This window comes from Manis javanica, chromosome 11, assembly GCF_040802235.1.
Source record: "Manis javanica isolate MJ-LG chromosome 11, MJ_LKY, whole genome shotgun sequence".
Lineage (NCBI taxonomy): Eukaryota > Metazoa > Chordata > Mammalia > Pholidota > Manidae > Manis > Manis javanica.
The window spans coordinates 23,822,570-23,842,434 of NC_133166.1; the positions used below are offsets into that span (position 1 = coordinate 23,822,570).

General features: G+C 37.5%; 2 pseudogenes; both read right to left on the bottom strand.

Annotated features, from left to right (window-relative positions):
* Nucleotides 1-6,916: 6,916 nt before the first annotated feature.
* LOC140844188 (olfactory receptor 52B4-like) lies at nt 6,917-7,861 on the bottom strand (annotated as a pseudogene).
* A 1,862-nt stretch (nt 7,862-9,723) lies between these two features.
* Nucleotides 9,724-10,744, bottom strand: LOC140844343 (olfactory receptor 52B4-like; annotated as a pseudogene).
* Nucleotides 10,745-19,865: the final 9,121 nt, after the last annotated feature.

The following is a 19,865-nucleotide window of genomic DNA, read 5'->3' on the forward strand; positions in this document are numbered from 1 at the left end:
TTATTATTATTATTATTATTATTTTTAATAAAATGCTGAAGTGATAGGTAGATGCAAGATAAAGGTAGAAAACATAATTTAGTTCTGTAAGAGGGCAAATGTAGATGATCAGGTCTGTGCCTATAGACTAAGTATTAATCCAAGCTAGACAAGGGCAACAAAACATCCACGGATGCAGAAGATTTCTCTCAAAACAGGGGGGGTGGGGGTTCTAAGCCTCACCTCTGTTGATCCCCGATTTCTCACCTGATGGCCCCCCTGCGACTGTGCCTGTCTTAGGTTCTTCCTCCTTTGAGGAATCTTACCCGTCTCTGGCTAATCAGTCATCTTCCGGGGCCATACAGGGAAATGTAAAGTTGGTAAGTGAGAGAGAAGCCATATTCTTTGAAAAGTATAATGGACTTTTTATATCTGACTTCTTTTAAGATGATCTTTCGTGTTTTGTTTTTCAGAACATTGCCCATGTATCTGTTGTGGTTTGCTTGCCTGCATCTTCTTGGGAGTTTTCTGATCTCCTTGAATGTGTGCATTTACACCTTTTGTTCAGCTATTATCTTCTTGAATATTATTTTGCCCTGGTTTCTCTCTCCTCTCCGGTTGGGACCGCGATGATCCTTGTATATATGTTGAATGTGTGTATTGTACCTTGTGCTCATTTTTTCCCATTCTCTTATTTTCCTTCTCATGTCAGTTGCTGTCATTTCTATTAATCTTATCTTCCAGTTCACTATCCTGTGTTTAGCTTTTTCAAATCTGCTATTTAAACCCATCCATGGAGTGGTTTTTTTTCAGGTAATTAAGATCTCAGTTCTATAATAACATATGAATTTTCTCAAAATCCTAAATTCTGAGTATTTCACCATACATTCAAGTATCTTCACTCTATTTTTCTCAGTTTTAACAAAATTCTGTTAACTCTTGATAATTCCAATAACATGGTCATGTGTTGGTCTTCCCTTTTCTGTTTTTACTCTTTATCATAAGGTCTCATTTTTCATGTCAAGGAATTTGTGATTTAATGCTTTATATCATAATAAAAAATTTAAAGCTGCAGATTTTCTTTTCTATGAGAAATATTCTCCCATGTTCTGTTAAACAGATTAAGATGAGCAGCTGACCACTTCAACCCAATGAGGACTTAAGCTGAGCCAAGAACAGTTACAGCTTCAGTAAGGTTGTGTAGCTCAGCTATGCTCCTGTTCCTGGAAAAAGATCCTCCAAAAATGATGATTGAGAATCTGGAAGGCCTTTGAATCTCCAGTCTAAAAACTGCAGAAGATTCAGTCCTTGCCTTCAGATGATGTAGATTTTAGACTACATATTTAACATAGATGCTTAGACTCCACCTGATGTAACTCCAGATTTGCAAAATGACATAAATGAGAGATTAGCTGTACATTTTGGTCATGTATCCCTCATTCTGGTAGGTCTTTCTTTCCCCCCAAATCACAACAATGCAAGAGATCTTAAACTGCTTTTTAGTTTTTCTTGTTTCCCAGTACCTAGTGTAGCTCCAGAATACAGTACATGTCCCATACAAATAGAAAAGAGAGAATCAGCCATTAACATGAGACTCCCACCCAAGTTTTCAATTTGTTACTGCAACCCTGTAAACGACTGAAAATTGTGGTGGCTTCTCTTTCCTACAGCAGTGGAGATCTTCCTGGGCCATCAATCCTCAGCCCTGGAAAACAAATATTACAATGGGGAAAATAATGCCTGGAAATTGTGAATTTTTGAATAGTTTTCCTCTCTCTTGAACTTTTAATCATCTACTCTTTGTTGTCTCCACAGCTCTCTGATGTCTTAATACATGATTTTTTTTTCAACTGACTAGTTAGTGCCCTCTTTAAAAATATGAAAATAATGAATCAGTAAAATTTAGGCTAATGTGAAATAAAAATTATACATTTAAGACAACAAAAAGATTTCTATCTTTAACTGGGAGACAAAAAAGATGGTAACTGCTTTTTTCTCAGCATACTGTTATACTTTGCAATCCACATAATTTTGAACTTTAAGAGTCCATTTCCATTATGCAATGGCAACTACATAATGCAAAATGAGATGCGTTCTTTTGCATCTTACCTGCATTGAGAATATACACAAAATTAAAAGGCCAATTTCCCTTAACATTTTTAAAGTAAAAATTATACTCTGAGTCCTCATAAATTTTGACACAAAATTGTGTACTTTTCTTAGAGTAAGTACATCATTTCTTTTCTATGAAGACAGAATTATTCATTACTGTCTTATCATGTATAGTATGGATCTTAAGTTTACATATTTTTCTCCAAAAACATTAAAACCCACACTTTATAAGCGTATCAGATTTCAAAACTTTTTTCACTCCTCCAATCCTGACAGATAAATCTAATCATTTCTGTGACAATTTGTTTACAATTGTTTTACTGTTTCTCCTAATGGAGTATACTTGCCATAAACTTTATATCACACAGCATTCATAATAAACATGGGCAAACCTAGTATAATTTGTGTTTTCAAGCGATCAATAATTATTTTTGCGTCCTCATCTTGTTCAACCTTAAATAGCATTAGAAAATGACTTACCCTTCTCCCTAATTGAGCTATTTACCCTGCTTCCATAACATCAATATCCTACCATAACTTCACAAAAATTTTTCATGTGACAGCCAGGAAAAAAGCCTGTAAATCAAATTCTCTGATTCCTAAAGTTTTTGTATTGGGACATACATGATTGCACAACTATTCATCTTACCAACTTTCCCACAAATACCTGGCTACATCTGTTTCTGTTCCTCTCACTTCACAATCTCATTAAAGTCATAAAGCCTTTTCACTTTATTTTTCCACTTCCCAGAATGCTCTCTGTACATATTTCTATGACTTACTATTTAGCACAGAGTCTCAGCCCAAACAAATGTCCTCTGCTCTGTGAGACCTACTCTGACAACCCAATATTAATCACATATGTTCAAATAGGGAATGAAAGATTTCTTAAACCAAAATTCATCAAGAGCTTCATCAAAGGACACCAGGAGCGGCTCAGCCACCCATCCTCAGTCCCGTACATGGGCCCTAAGTCAAGACTCCAGATCTGATGTTATACATCACATCCCTATTTTTCTTTGACCCTGTCTAATGCTGATTTATTTATATTTTGCCTAAAGCCAAGCTACCCCTCAAAAACCCCATCTTTTCATTTGTTTGGTCAGACACCACATCGTTCCTCTAGTGTGCAGTATCCCTCACTGAAACGGGCAAAATAAAACTTGAACTTGCTGGACTACAGGTTTATTCCTGGGGGTCTTAAACTGTTTAGGTTAGGACCGTGTCACTAACCTCCAATCTCACATGCCTGTCAGGATTCTAGCCCTTGTTTAATTGTTTTTCTTAGCTAAGCATTGTCATGGGCTATGTTCTACCAACCATAGGGAAAATGTACTTCCACCCATGGGGACAACATCATGGTCTTTGCTGAATATCATAAATTCGGCTTCATAAATTTCAGCTAGATGAAAATTTGTGTTAAATTTTAATTCACATTGACATCTTAATTTAATAAATTTTCATTTCACTATTTTCATTATAGATAAAACCTAAACAATCCCAGTATTTATAATGTTTCTTTTCATAACATTTTGTACATATTCAACATGATTGGGAATAATTTAAGTGTCACATTTGGAATATTTTAAATGTCACTTGAAGACTCCTGTATGAGAAAATGACATACACCCCAAAGGCTTTTGAATAATTATGTTTTGGACTACTTTGTTGTTAGTGACAAACATTTGAAAATATTCAACAAGAAACAACTGGTACTGAAAACAGGATATTTATTTATATTTTGGAATACATCGTTCACAAGACAATATATCATTGCAATGTTAAATTATGCTTAAGGTATGTGAAATACTTTGCATGACAAAGAAAATTCTTGTGATGTGACATTAAATAAAAACATGACATAAATATCACTATACAATGTATCATGTGAAAATATCTATAAAGAACAAAATATTTTTTGAATATTAATGATCACAGGGAATGATTATGATTATTGCAATGTTTCTCATAATGCACTTTTAAATGGATATTATTGAAATAGTAAATATAAAATTATAAAATTCAAACTCTAGGGCGAATAGAATAAAATGTAGTAACTAACGGACTTATCTTTAAATCAGAAAAACTAATGTGAAGCACAAAAGAAGAATCAGAGGAAAAGCCCAGCTATTTGGCTCCGTGGAACTCACTGGCCACCAGCATCTTAGGAGTTTCCACCAGCAGCTGCTATCACATGAGTTATTCATTCAACAATTACTTAATGAGGCCTGAAAATTGGCCAAGAACTGATGTAGGTGCTACTGATACAGTAATGAAGACAACACACAAAAACACTTTCTTTATCACACTTATATTTACTTGAGAGAATATAAAAGTAAACTAAATACGTAATCAAAGCTAGATATGTTCATCTCCATGTAATGACTGCTATTCCCACCAGCCGCAGCAGCAGAATTATGATATAGAGAAAAGTAATTTAAGAAAAAGGGCTTAGAGTGTCAGTGGTGAGATATCACAGGAATTGTCATCTCAGTAGGATGGTATGGTGGTGGATTTCACATGTCCATTTGCCTAGACCATCGAGCCCAATTATTCAGCCGAACACCAGTGTAGATGAAGCTGTGAAGATATTTTAAAATATGATTAATGCTTAAATCATTAGACTTTGAGTAATGCAGATAACACTCCATAACGGGGGTAGGCTTCATCCACTCCGTTGAAGGCCTTAAAATCATAGACAGACGTCCGCAAAGAGGATGGAATTCTGACTTCAAAAGGCAATTTAGTTATTCTGCCTGAATGTCCAGCCTTCAGAATCAATACTGTCACATCATATCTGCATGGACTTCTATCCTACTGGCTTACAATGCAGATCAAAATTCAAACTAGACAGTACCTGCAATTACTAGAACAAATTTCTTAAAATAAATACCTCTATTGGTAGATGAAAGATAGATGTTTGATAGGTACATAGATACATAGATGATACACAGAAGCAGAGAGAAGGAGCTGTTATAACAGATATCTCCTGCTATATCTGTTTCCCTGGAGACTAATAGAGGTAGTGAGAAAGGTATTACTGAGAATGTTTTAATTGAGCAAAAACCTTAAAGAGACAGGAGACCAAATAATGTAAACATCTTGGCATAGAAGGGTCTGAGCAGAGAAAATAGCATGTGCAAAGATGCTGAGAAGGACACCCCCCAGCATGTCTGAGGAATAACTGGGATAAAAAGATAATTAAGGCAGATGGGGAAGGAAGAAACAACAGGGATCTTAGGCCACAGGCAAAATCATTAGGGCCTCTGAATCATTGGAACGGCTGAGGACCTCATGCTGGAGGGACACTGAGGCACTTTGATCAGAAAGTTGAGAAGGTTCTCTTTCTGTTTTGATAGCATCACTGTGAAATCCTGGGTTGATTTTGGGGGAAATGAAATTGATCTGTAATTAAGACTCTGGTGGTGGATGCACAACAGTGTGATATTTTTAAACCACTGAATTGTACTCTAAAAGGGTGAATTCTATGGTTTGTGAATTGTATCTCAATATGGCTGTTAAAATAATAGGATGAAATTGTGCATTGTGTGTATGTGGAACTGTAAGTCAGAAAAAGGGAGGCCAACAGAAAGATGCTGAGTCTTATAGTTTATAAGAGAAAGGTAAGAGTCAGGGATAGGTCTCAACACTAGAAGAACAAAATTGTATTTAAAAGCTAAGAGAAAGGCTGCTGGTGGAGGAGGTTTGGTGGTAAGAAAAGATTTATTTCGGACATAATACATTTGAGATGCTTGTGAGACATACAAGTAGGTGATAGTAAGCAAAAGAAGTATAAGTCTGTAGATCAAATTGCAGGTTGTGATATAAACTGGAAGGTTTAGCATGTTGACGAGGCATAGCTAGAGCCCAGGGCACGCATGAGATTAGAGGGGGATTGCACAGCGGGGCGAGCTGGGGCTCAAGGACGAAGCCTGAGGGAATCCAGCTCCAGAAGTCAAGGAGATGAGGGTAACCCATCAAAGGAGTCTCAGGAGCAGCCAGGAAGACCTTAGGAACAGACCAGGAGGAGAGTGGGAGGAGGAAAGACTTTTGAGGGAAGAATTTGGGTGAAGGTAACAAAATGCTAACATATTAGATAAAACAAGGACTCATTGTGACTGTTGACTGAGCAGTGTGGGGACCGTGATGACACTGACAGGGGCCGTCTGGATGAGATGGAGGGGATCGTGCTGAAGAGGAGGGGGGTCAAGAGAAAATGAGGGTATGCCAGCCTGCAAGTGGACAAACCATTCTGGGTGTTTCCTCCATAACGGAAAAGAGTAAGAAAGTACACTGTAGGGGAATGCAGATTCAGGGGTCATTTTCAAGGTTTCCTTTGAGTATGTTTCTTTGCTAGAGAAAGAACAGTGTAAAGGGATGGGAATGATGCAGTAAAGGACAAAAAGTTTAAAATACAGACATCTAGGGGAGAAACACCGGATATATGTCTTAATTTTATGAGAGTAAAGTTGTTACGAACTTAAATACCCTAGGAAAGATTAGTTCACCAATTTCCAAGAAAAACATCACTGTCAAAGATCCACCTCATCTTATTCTCCATTCCAGAATAATAAAGGTACGTGAGACTTACATAGTCCAATAGAGTTCTCAATCCCACTGGTGAGAAAGCTAACTAAGACCCCAAATGCACTGGAATTCATGACAGACTGGAGGCTCTGGAATAAACATACACAAAAATCTCACTGATGAAATGACACTGGAACACCAACACCGGGCGTATGTCACCTGCTGCCAAATACTGGTGCTAAAGGTCAGTTTAAGCAAAAATTGCTATTAAAAGGCAAGTCAGCTTCCAGTATCAGCATTATTTCCACTTTGTAAACGGCACTAGAACCACTTGATCCCAAATCTTTTTGTTCTTGATCTGATAAATGATGGGGTTCAGCATAGGAGGAGCCAGAATGCAGACACTGGCCAGCAGTACGTGGATATGGGATGCAATGTTGTGTCCAAACCTCTGAGTAAGGATAGTAAAGATCCCAGGCCCATAAAAGAGGATGATGACACAGACATGGGAGCCGGATGTGTTGAGAGCTTTCTGATGAGCATCTTAGGATGGGATGCGGAAGACAGCCCGTAGAATCAGCATATAGGAAAAAAAAATTAGCACAATATCTAAGACCACTGTTGACAATAAGACAAAAAAGCCGTACAAGATATTTACTCTAATGTCATCACAGGAAACACGGGCCAAGATAATGTGCTCACAAGCAGTGCGTGGAAGAATGTTACTTTTGCAGAAAGTCAATCTTTTCAGAAGAAATATCATGGGGAAAACTGTACCATATCTTCTTAAAAGGACAGTCAGTCCAATTTTCCCAATCAGTCTATGTGTAAGGATAGTGGTGTATCTCAGTGGGTAGCATATGGCAATGTAGCGGTCAAACGCCATCACCAGCAAGATCCCTGACTCAGAGATGAAGGTGGAGTGGATGAAGAAGAGCTGAGTGATGCAGCGACCCAGGGAGATCTCCCCAGCACGGAACCAGAAGATGGCCAGGGCCTGAGGCACTGTGCACGTGGAGAGGACAATGTCTGCTCCAGCCAGCATGCAGAGGAAGAGGTACATGGGCTCATGGAGGCTGCGCTTTGTGAGGATGATGCAGATGAGCAGGCTGTTCCCAAGCAGGGTGATGACATAGGAAATGAGGAAGGGGATGGAAATCCACAGGTGCTGGTTCTCAAGGCCAGGGATCCCCAGCAAGAGGAAGACTGTGAGGCTAACACCCATGTGGTTTAAGGTAGTCATCATGCCTGCAGTAGAGGACCTGGAAACTCACTTCCTGTTAGAGACAAGGAGAAAATTCCGTATGTACTCCAAAATTTTCTTTATTGTTACCAAGACCTTTTCACAACTACCTGATTCTATTCCATTCTCATGGTATCAGGACTATATTTTGCCACTTCCATGGTGTATATACTACCATCATGGCCCATTTCAAACTACTAGGATGATGTCACTGAATATCAAGTTTGAAATATGCACAACTGCACACTCATATTTTCTGCATCTGTATAAATGGCTCCAGCACACAACTGCTCTATTCTCTCTCCAGCTGGGTCTGTGGCACTCCAAAAAATTTAAAGGTCAAAATATTTTCAGCCTATTTATGCCCCCTAAGATCTAGCCATGAGCAAGTTTTCCCCCTTGAAATGTCACCCCACAGCAATAAAGTTTTACTCACTTACTTCAAATGGATTAATCAGATTAGTGGCAGCAGGGCTTGCAGAGTGACTGGAGCCAGGGAGCTGAGGTTTTATGATTTGCTTGAAGCCCTCAGGGATGACTGTACTGCAGGGGATGCAGACAGAGGGCTGCCTTTCAGCAACACCCTCTCTCCCAACATCTGGATCACATCATTGTGGCTCCCAACCCCGTCCACACATCATTCCTGGACTGTGGGCACATGTGAATTTTTGCAGTTAATAATCTGACAGCATTACTGAACAAAAATTCCTCTTCTCATTTCATGGGAATTCGCATTCATTCTTTCTGTATTTGAAGTTATTTGAAATTAACATATAAATTAGTTATAAACACTATGACAAATATATTCCTTCACAGGTAAACAAACTTGAAATTAAGTATATACCATATGCTTAAAGTCATTAAACTTTGGGATTTACAATAGTGATGTTTTGAATATTTTCATGATATACTTAGCATATTCTTTGTTCTGAAGTCTAGGTTGTCTGATATAAGTATTGCAACTCCATGTTTCTATTCAGACTCTATTTTCATGGTCTTTTACCAACATATCAATTTCAGTCTGTGTGTTTCTGTAAGTCTGAAGTCTATAAGTCTCTTGAAGGCAGCATATAGATGGGTCTTGTTTTTTAACCTTTTAAGTCACCCCCTATCTTTTGAATGGAGCATTTAAGCCATTTTCAATTAAAGTAATTATTGATAGGTTATAATTGCCATTTTGTTAAATGTTTCCCAGTTGTTTATGATGTTCTTGATAGTTTCTTCCACTCTTGCTGTATTCTCTTATATTTTATGACTTTTTTAGTGTTGTGGTTGAGTTTCATTTTCTTTCCTCTTTTTGTATCTAATAAAAGCTTTGGTGTGTGATTACCATAGAGTTCTTACATGACATCCTATGAATATGACAAACTATAATAAACTAATAAATTTTGCTGTTTCATGTTTCAAGAAGGAGAAGTAAAAAATATACATACATATACATATAATTTATGTTAAATTATAAGAAACAGGTGATTTGTATTCATTTGCTTGAGAAGCAATAATTTGAATATTCAGAGAGCACTGGAGAGAACGGCAGATGAAATGTTCATGAAGGGAATAACCCAAATACAGCTCTTTAAAGCTTAAAACACATTGGAGAAGATTATTTCAGCAACTGTCCATGAGGAACTACTGTCTCCAGGTCATATCACTCCAATAGCCAATCTTAGGATAAGCAACTAAAAGAGGCAAACTTCTCTAGTCCTTAACTCTCTGATTAGAAAACTAAGCACGAAAAGACACTGCTATCTAATGACTGGTTAGAGGGCTTGAGAGAAACAAGAACCAAAATTGTCCCGACACCACTGCTTTAGAGACAACACCACCTGGAGTCTTTTAACTGGTTTCTCAGCTGTACATTCTCACATCCTGATGCTAAAGCTCACCTCACACATGGAGAAAATTATTGAGGAATGTACAATTTTAGTTTCTATCATTACTTTCGTTTTTGCTTTGAAAAGAACACATGAACCACCTGGTTCCAGAGATGTCTGATCTTGATCCCATATCATGGGGTTCAGCATAGGAGGGGTGAGAATGTAGACATTGGCCAGTAGGGGAAGCATATGGGATGATATGTGGTGTCCATACTGCCGAGTGAGAACTGAGGAGACCCAGACCCATAAAAGAGGCTAATGACACAGACATGGGAGCCACATGTGTTGAGAGCTTTGTGCCGACCATTGTGGGAAGGAATGCGGAAGACAGCACAGAGAATCAGCACATAAGAAATAAATATTAGCACAGCATCTATGATCAAGGTTGGCAATAGGACAAAAAAGCCACACAAGGTACTAACTGGTATGTCATTACAGGAAACCCAGGCCAGGAAAACGTGCTTACAAGCAGTGCTTGGTAGGATGTTATTTCTGCAGAAAGTCAATCTTTTCAGAAGAAATATTGTGAGAATTATTGTACCATAACTTCTTAGAAGAATAGTCAGTGCAACTTTTCCAGTTTATGTGTAAGGACAGTGGTGTATCTTAGTGGGTAGCATATGGCAATGTAGCAGCAGTCAAACACTATCACCACCAAGAGCCCAGATTCAAAGAAGGTAACGGAATGAATGAAGAAGAGCTGAGTGATGCAGTGACCCAGGGAGATCTCCCCAGAACGGAACCAGAAGATGGCCAGGGCCTGAGGCACTGTGCACGTGGAGAGGACAATGTCTACTCCAGTCAGCATGCAGAGCAAGAGGTACATGGGCTCATGGGGACTGCGCTTTGTGAGGATGATGCAGATGAGCAGGCTGTTCCCAAGGAGGGCGATGGCATAAGAAATGAGGAAGGGGATGGAAATCCACATGTGCTGGTCCTCAAGGCCAGAAATGCCCAGCAAGCGGAAGACTGGGTGGCTAACACCAATGTGGTTTAAGCAAGTCATGCCACAGCAGATGACCTTGGACCTTTCTTCCTGATTACCTACCAGTTGAGATTTCAGACTTACCTGGGTCTTTCCCATAGTTGGTGTGTCAGGAGCATTATAGGGTGATAAAATGAATAAGATGTCATCTGTTTTTTCAGTGAGGTAACAATTTTATAGAGGAGATGGACATTTATGTAGTAAGTAAAATAATATATCAAGTGAACATATTAGTACTATAAAAATACTATGGGAACCTAATAAAATGAGTAATTATTTCTATTTTGCTATAGGATGTCTTTAGATGGAAGTGAATTATATGTAGAATGGGATGAAGTTATTTGGGAGGTTAAGGATAGATGCTTCTCATACAAATACTTACTGCATTTAAAAGTTTGCAATCCACTGTGGTGGTATGATTGCATTATTAAATGGCAGAAAGACAGAAGGAAAATTATTTTGGCTCTGATTAGAAATTAAGCAGCTCGGATGCCATCCTGGAAAGAGACATAGTCAACCACCATAAATTTTTTAATTTGAGAGGATTAGATATCATCTACTTTTTAAAAACCAGACAAAGGTCCTCATGTTCTCAAACACATGCCTTATGCTAATTACCCTCTGGTTGGGTGATTTACTTTTATTTCTCCCCACTAAAATTTACCCTACATCAATAGATAACTTACTCAGCTGCTTCATATGCAGTCTTCATAGCCTAGAAGGTGACGATCAAGGAAGACTGAGCACTGGGCACCAGCGAACAGAGATTTTATGCATTTGTCTGACGACCCCATGGGAGGCTACCCACTTCCCCCTGGGAACCCAGACTTAGAGCTGTATTTTCAGCAACATGCCCTTATTCCATGGGTCAAGTAATTATGGTTCTCTATGTCTGGCAACAACACCCTTTTCCACAACTTTATCCCGGGACTGGGTGTACACATATATTTTTTCTAATGAATATTTATGTCATTATGTTATATATTCCTGGTTCCATATTAATGAGGATTAAAATATCTTAATCCTTCTTTAAATCAGTACAAAGTAATTGTCTCTCATTTGTCTAGATTATTTTTAGAACACTTATTCCCTCAATGTTTTTTTGTAATTTTGACAATTTCAAAACGAAATTTGTACCTTATTTTTATATCATTTTATTTTGTAATCTGAAATCATAAACTTTATTCTTAGTATAAGAAAATTTTAAAGTCTTCATTAAAATTGTAATATATTTGATGTGTTTATGTTCAAGGTATAATGAAGAAATAATCTCGATGGTTCTCTCCTTTGGCAAAAAATCTACAATTAATGATCAGTTATCAGACTTCCCTTTATCTTCTAGCTGGCAAATTATGTCCATCCTTTAAAATATTCAGTTTGATTTTCATTAACTTAGCCAAAGTCAAGTAGCATGTACAATTTGTAAAAGAGTGAGTGCTGTGTATGTGTGTATATGTAATGGTACAGTGAGATTTGTATTTAAAATGGAGGATTGAACTCAGAAAGACTTCATGTCTATTTAGCTTCCTAATGTATGTAGTATCAAACATATTTATCAAAAATGTTTGATAAAATATTATTTTTCCATTAAATACTATGTTGAGATTATTAAAGCACAGAAAAACTAAATAAATATTGCCATAATTCCAATGGAAATTGCATGTAAATTCAGCCATTGTTAACATTTGGCCACCTCCGCCCCCATCATCTTCCCTGCCATCATTCCTAGTCTAAATTATACTATACCATGGGAGTAAAATATGAAGAGATCATGAACCTTCATTTCTAAATATTTAGCATGTAACTTCTAAGTACAGTTTCTTACATACAGCAGTGTAATGATTAAATTAATGGTACTTAGCATTGACACAATGCTGTAATCTAATTTAACAGTTCTCCCAAAATTCTTTTTCAGAGCAATTATCTTTTTTTTTTCAGTTTAAAGCTATGTATTTTATTAAGTTGCCATACATTTACTCTCCTTTAATCTGGACCAGTTCTTCAAGCTTTCATTTTCTTTCATGGAATAGCAGTGATAATGACATTTTTACAAAAAAATACAAGACCATGTTTTGCATAATCCTCCTGAATTTGGCTGTATTCCTCATAGTTAGATTCCAATTATGCATTTTGGACCAGAATACTACATAAGTGATGTTGGATCCTTCTTGTATCACATCAGAAGCTAACAATTGAAGTTTGGTCCTGTTATTGGTGATATTAGAGTCAATTAGAAAAAGTGGATACCTTTAGAATGTGTTCACACCCAAGTAACCATTAATTTAGAATATATTGGTATATGAATCTTATGGTAACTGCAAACCAAAAATATATCACTGATACACAAAAAAATACAGAAAAGGAATCAAAGCATAATACTAAATAAAGTCATCAATGAAAAGGGATGATAGAAGCAAAGAAGAAAGGAACAGAGAAGAATTACAGAAAAACAACCAGAGAACAATTAACAAAATGGCAATAAGTACATACCTATCAATAATTACTCTAAATTATTGATTTAGAGTATTAAATTAAGACATGTAAATGGCCTAAATGCTGAAATCAAAACACACAGGGTGACTAAATGGATAAAAAGCAAGATCCATCAATATGCTGCCTACAAGAGAGTCACTTTTGACATTAGGATACACACAAATTGAAAGTGAAGGCATAAAAAAATATATTCCATGCAAATGGAAGTAAAATAAAAGTTGAGATAACAGTATTAACATCAGATAAACTAGACTTTAAAATAGAGATTGTAAGAAGAGATAAAGAAGGGCATTATGTAAAGATAAAAGTATCAGTTCAACAAGAGGATGTAAGACTTATAAATGTCTATGTACCCAACATAGTAGCACTTGATATATAGCGCAAAAACTAACAGACCTAAAGGGAGAAATAGACAGCAATACTATAATAGTAGGGGACTTTATTCCCCATTTTCTTCAATGGACAGAACATCCGGACAGAAAATCCATAAAGAAACATTGGCCTTAAACAGCATTTTAAATTAGATAGATTTAACAAATGAACATACATAACATTCTATCCAAAAAAGAAAAGTATCAGAATAAACATTTAAGTCTACATGGAACATTTTCCAGGCTAAATCATATCTTTGGTCACAAAATAAGTCTTAATCAACCTGAGAAGACTAAAATGATATCAAGCATTTTTTTTTCTCACTATAATGTCATAAAACTAGAAATCAATTACAAGGAGAAAACTTTGAATCTGTAAATATGTGCAGATTAAGCAGCATGTTACTGAATAATCAATTTATCAAAGAAGAAATAAAAAGAAATAAGAAGTACCCTTAGGCAAATACAGAAATACAACTTAACAAAATGTAAGGGATGCAGTAGGGAAGTCCACAGGGGTAAATGCATGCATCAAGAAACAAACATGATCTGAAGTACACCAAGTAAGTTTATACCTCAAGGAACTATAAAACAAACAAAGCCCAAAGTTAGTAGAAGGAATGCAATTGAGATCAGAGAGCAAATAAGTGAAATGGAAACTAAAAAAACAACAGATCAATGAAATTAAGAGTTGGGTTTTTGGAAAAGATAAAAATGATGAATTACCAATAAAAAGAGAGAACTCAAATATACAAAATCCAAAATGAGAGAGATATAACACATATACAAAGAATCATAAAATAATACTATGAACAGGAGGTGGAGCCAAAATGGTGGCGTGAGTAGAGCAGCAGAAATCTCCTCCCAAAACCACATATATTTTTGAAAATACAACAAAGAAAACTCTTCCTAAAAGAGAGACCAAAAGACACAGGACAACATCCAGACCACATCCACATCTGAGAGAACCCAGCACCTCATGAATGGGGTAAGATACAAGCCCCAGCCCAGCAGGACCCAAGTGCCCCACATCCCAGCTCTGAGCGGAATGAGAGGAGTGGGAGCAGGGAGGAGAGTGAGCTCAGGACTTCTAAATAGCCAACCCTAGCCATCTGCACCAGAGCACAGATGCAGTGTATGCATGGGGTCCTGGATACTAGGGAAACGGGAGAGTAAGACCTGTGAGTGGGTGCCAACAGCAGGTGCCCTGGGGACAAAGAAAAGAGAGTGCTTTTTGGAAGTCTTAAAGGGACAGGGACCCTGCAGCTGGACAGAAGCATGCTGGGACACTTAGTCAAGCAGCAGGGAATCTGGGGAACTCTGGGCACTCTAAACCCCTGGGCAGCAGGGAGCATGGAGGCCCCTCAAAGAGATAAATAACCTCCCGGCCATTCCCACTCCAAAACGGCTCCACCATATTGGAGTAGCAGCCCGAGGCAGACCACACCCACAGAAACAGCGGAGATAAAATCCATAGTGGCCAGGCAAGAACCAGAAGCCTCATCTGCGCAGCTGCTCAGCACAAGCCACTAGAGGTGGCTGTTCTCACAAATCAACAAGAAGGGAAGTTCTTCCAGCCGTCACTCATGCCAGCTCTGCAAACTATCTCTATCGCCATGAAAAGAGAAAATTTCAGGCAGACCAAGATAACAGAGACAACACCTGAAAAGGAGACAAATCTAACCAGTCTTCCTGAAAAAGAATTCAAAATAAAAATCGTAAACATGCTGACAGAGATGCAGAGAAATATACAAGAGCTAAGGGATGAAGGCCGGAGGAAGATTACAGACATCCAGAGGGAGATTACAGACATCCAGAAGGAGATTACAGAAGTGAAACAAACTCTGGAAGGATTTATAAGCAAAATGGATAAGATGCAAGAGGCCATAGATAGAATAGAAACCAGAGAACAGGAACTCATACAGGCTGACACAGAGAGAGATAAAAGGATCTCCAGGAATGAAACAATATTAAGAGAACTGTGTGACCAATCCAAAAGGAACAATATGTGCATTATAGGGGTACCAGAAGAAGAAGAGAGAAAAAAACGGATAGAAAGTGTCTTTGAAGAAATAATTGCTGAAAACTTCCCCAAACTGGGGGAGGAAATAATCAAACAGACTACGGAAATACACAGAACTCCCAACAGAAAGGACTCAAGGAGGACAACACCAAGACACATATACTTAAAATGGCAAAGATCAAGGACAAGGAAAGAGTTTTAAAGGCAGCTAGAGAGAAAAAGGTCACCTATAAAGGAAAACCCATCAGGCTATCATCAGACTTCTCAACAGAAACCTTACAGGCCAGAAGAGAAGGGCATGGCATATTCAGTGCAATGAAACAGAAGGGCCTTGACCCAAGGATACTGCATCCAGCATGATTATTATTTAAATATGAAGGAGGGATTAAACAATTCCCAGACAAGCAAAAGTTGAGGGAATTTCCAACAAACCATCACTAAAGGGTATTTTAGAGGAACTGTTTTAGATGGGAGCACCCCTAAGACTAAACAGATGACAACAGAGAAAATAAAATCACAGCAAAGAAAGCAGACCAACCAAATACTAACTAAAGTCAAAAAGTAAAATCAACTACCCACTAAAAGCAGTTAAAGGAAACATGAAGAGCACAGAATAAAACAACCAACATATAAAGAATGGAGGAGGAGAAATAAGAAGCGAGAGAAGAAAAGAATCTCCAAACCGTGTACATAACAGCTCAATAAGCGAGCTAAGTTAGGCAGTAAGATACTAAAGAAGCTAACCTTGAACCTTTGGTAACCACGAATCTAAAGTCTGTAATGGCAATAAATACATATCTTTCAATAGTCACCCTAAATGTAAATGGACTGAATGCACCAATCAAAACACACAGAGTAATAGAATGGATAAAAAAGAAAGACCCATCTATATGCAGCTTACAATAAACTCACCTCAAACCCAAAGACATGCACAGACTAACAGTCAAGGGATGGAAAAACATATTTCAGGGTAACAACAGAGAGAAGAAAGCAGGGGTTGCAGTACTAGTATCGTACAAAATAGACTTCAAAACAAAGAAAGTAACAAGAGATAAAGAAGGACATTACATAATGATAAAGGACTCAGTCCAAGAAGAGGATATAACCATTCTAAATATATATATGCACCCAACACAGGAGCACCAGCATTTGTGAGACAAATATTAACAGAACTAAAGGGGGAAATAGAATGCAATGCATTCATGTTAGGAGACTTCCACTGTGCAGAAAATAAGTAGGAACATGGAGGCGCTGAACAACACACTAGAACAGATGGACGTAACAGACATCTATAGAACTCTACACCCAAAAGCAAGAGGATATACATTCTTCTCAAGTGCACATGGAACATTCTCCAGAATAGACCACATACTAGGCCACAAAAAGAGCCTCAGTAAATTCCAAATGATTGAAATTCTATCAACCAACTTTTCAGACAGCAAAGGTATAAAACTGCAAATAAATTCAACAAAGAAAAGAAAAAGGTTCACAAACACATGGAGGCTTAACAACATGCTCCTAAATAATCAATGGATCGTCAAACAAATTAAAATAGAGATCAGGAATATATGGAAATAAATGGCCACAACAACACAAAGCCCCAACTTCTGTGGGAAGCAGTGAAAGCCATCCTAAAAGGAAAATATTTAGTGATCCAGGAACACTTAAAGAAGGAAGAACAATCCCAAATGAATAGTCTTACATCACAACTATCGAAACTGGAAAAAGAAGAATAAATGAGGCCTAAAGTCAGCAGAAGGAGGGACATAATAAAGATCAGAGAAGAAATAAACAAAATTGAGAAGAATAAAACAATAGCAAAAATCAATGAAACCAAGAGCTGGTTCTTTGAGAAAATAAACAAAATAGATAAGCCTCTAGCCAAACTTATTAAGAGAAAAAGAGAATCAACACACATCAACAGAATCAAAAATGAGAATGGAAAAATCACAACAGACTCCACAGAAATACAAAGAATTATTAAAGACTACTATGAAAACCTATATGCTGACAAGCTGGAAAACCTAGAAGAAATGGGCAACTTCCTAGAAAAATACAACTTTCCAAGACTGACCAAGGAAGAAACACAAAAGTTAAACAAACCAATTACGAGCAAAGAAATTGAAATGGTAATCAAAAAACTACTCAGGAACAAAACCCCTGGGCCAGATGGATTTACCTCGGAATTTTATCAGACATATAGAGAAGACATAATACCCATTCTCCTTAAAGTTTTCCAAAAAATAAAAGAGGAGGGAATACTCCCAAACTCATTCCATGAAGCTAACATCACCCTAATACAAAAACCAGGCAAAGACCCCACCAAAAATGAAAATGACAGACCAATATCCCTGATGAACATAGATGCAAAAATACACAACAAAATATTAGCAAACCGAATTCAAAAATACATCAAAAGAATCGTACACCATGACCAACTGAGATTCATCTCAGGGATGCAAGGATGGTACAACATTCGAAAATCCATCAACATCATCCACCACATCAACAAAAAGAAGGACAAAAACCACATGATCATCTCCATAGATGCTGAAAAAGCATTTGACAAAATTCAACATCTGTTCATGATAAAAACTCACAACAAAATGGGGATAAAGGGCAGGTCCCTCAACATAATAAAGGCCATATATGATAAACCCACAGCCAACATCATACTGAACAGTGAAAAGCTGAAAGCTTTACCTCTGAGATCAGGAACAAGACAGGGATGCCCACTCTCCCCACTGTTATTCAACATAGTACTGGAGGTCCTAGCCACAGCAATTAGACAAAGCAAAGAAATACAAGGAATCCAGACTGGTAAAGAAGAAGTTAAACTGTCACTACTTGCAGATGACATTGTATTGTACATAAAAAACCCTAAAGACTCCACTCTGAAACTACTAGAACTGATATTGGAATTCGGCAAAGTGGCAGGATACAAAATTAACACACAGAAATCTGTGGCTTTCCTATACACTAACAATGAACCAATAGAAAGAGATATCAGGATAACAGCTTCATTCACAATTACATCAAAAAGAATAAAATATCTAGGAATAAACCTAACCAAAGAAGTGAAAGACCTATACCCTGAAAACTACAAGACACTCTTAAGAGAAATTAAAGGGGACACTAACAAATGGAAACTCATCCCATGCTCTTGGCTAGGAAGAATTAATATCGTCAAAATGGCCATTCCACCCAAAGCAATATACAGATTTGATGCAATCCCTATCAAATTACGAGCAACATTCTTCAACGAACTGGAACAAATAGGTCAAAAATTCATACAGAAACACCAAAGACCCCGAATAGCCATAGCAATCCTGAGAAAGAAGAATAAAGTGGGGGGAATCTCACTCCCCAACTTCAAGCTGTACTACAAAGCCATAGTAATCAAGATAATTTGGTACTGGCACAAGAACAGAGCCACAGACCAGTGAACAGTCTAGAGACTCCAGACATTAACCCAAACATATATGGTCAATTAATATTTGATAAAGGAGCCATGGACATACAATGGGGAAATGACAGTCTCTTCAACAGATGGTGCTGGCAAAACTGGACAGCTACAAGTAAGAGAATGAAACTGGATCACTGTCTAACCCCATACACAAAAGTAAATTTGAAATGGATCAAAGACCTGAATGTAAGTCATGAAACCATAAAACTCTTAAAAAAATATAGGCAAATATCTCTTAGATATAAACATGAGTGACCTCTTCTTGAACATATCTCCCCAGGCAAGGAAAAAAAAAAGCAAAAATGAACAAGTGGGACTATATTAAGCTGAAAAGCTTCTGTAAAGCAAAAGACACCGCCAATAGGACAAAAAGTTACCCTACAGTATGGGAGAATATATTTGTAAATGACAGATCTGATAAAGGCTTGACGTCCAAAATATATAAAGAGCTCACCCACCTCAACAAAGAAAGAACAAATAATCCAATTAAAAAATGGGCATAGGAATTGAACAGACAGTTCTCCAAAAAGGAAATTCATATGGCCAACAGAAACATGAAAAGATGCTCCACATCGCTAATTATCAGAGAAATGCAAATTAAAACTACAATGAGATATCACCTCACACCAGTAAGGATGGCTACCTTCCAGAAAACAAACAACAACAAATGTTGGCGAGGTTGTGGAGAAAGGGGAACCCTCCTACACTGCTGGTGGGAATATAAATTAGTTCAACCATTGTTTGAAAGCAGTATGGAGTTTCCTCAAAATGCACTCAAAAGAGGCTTAC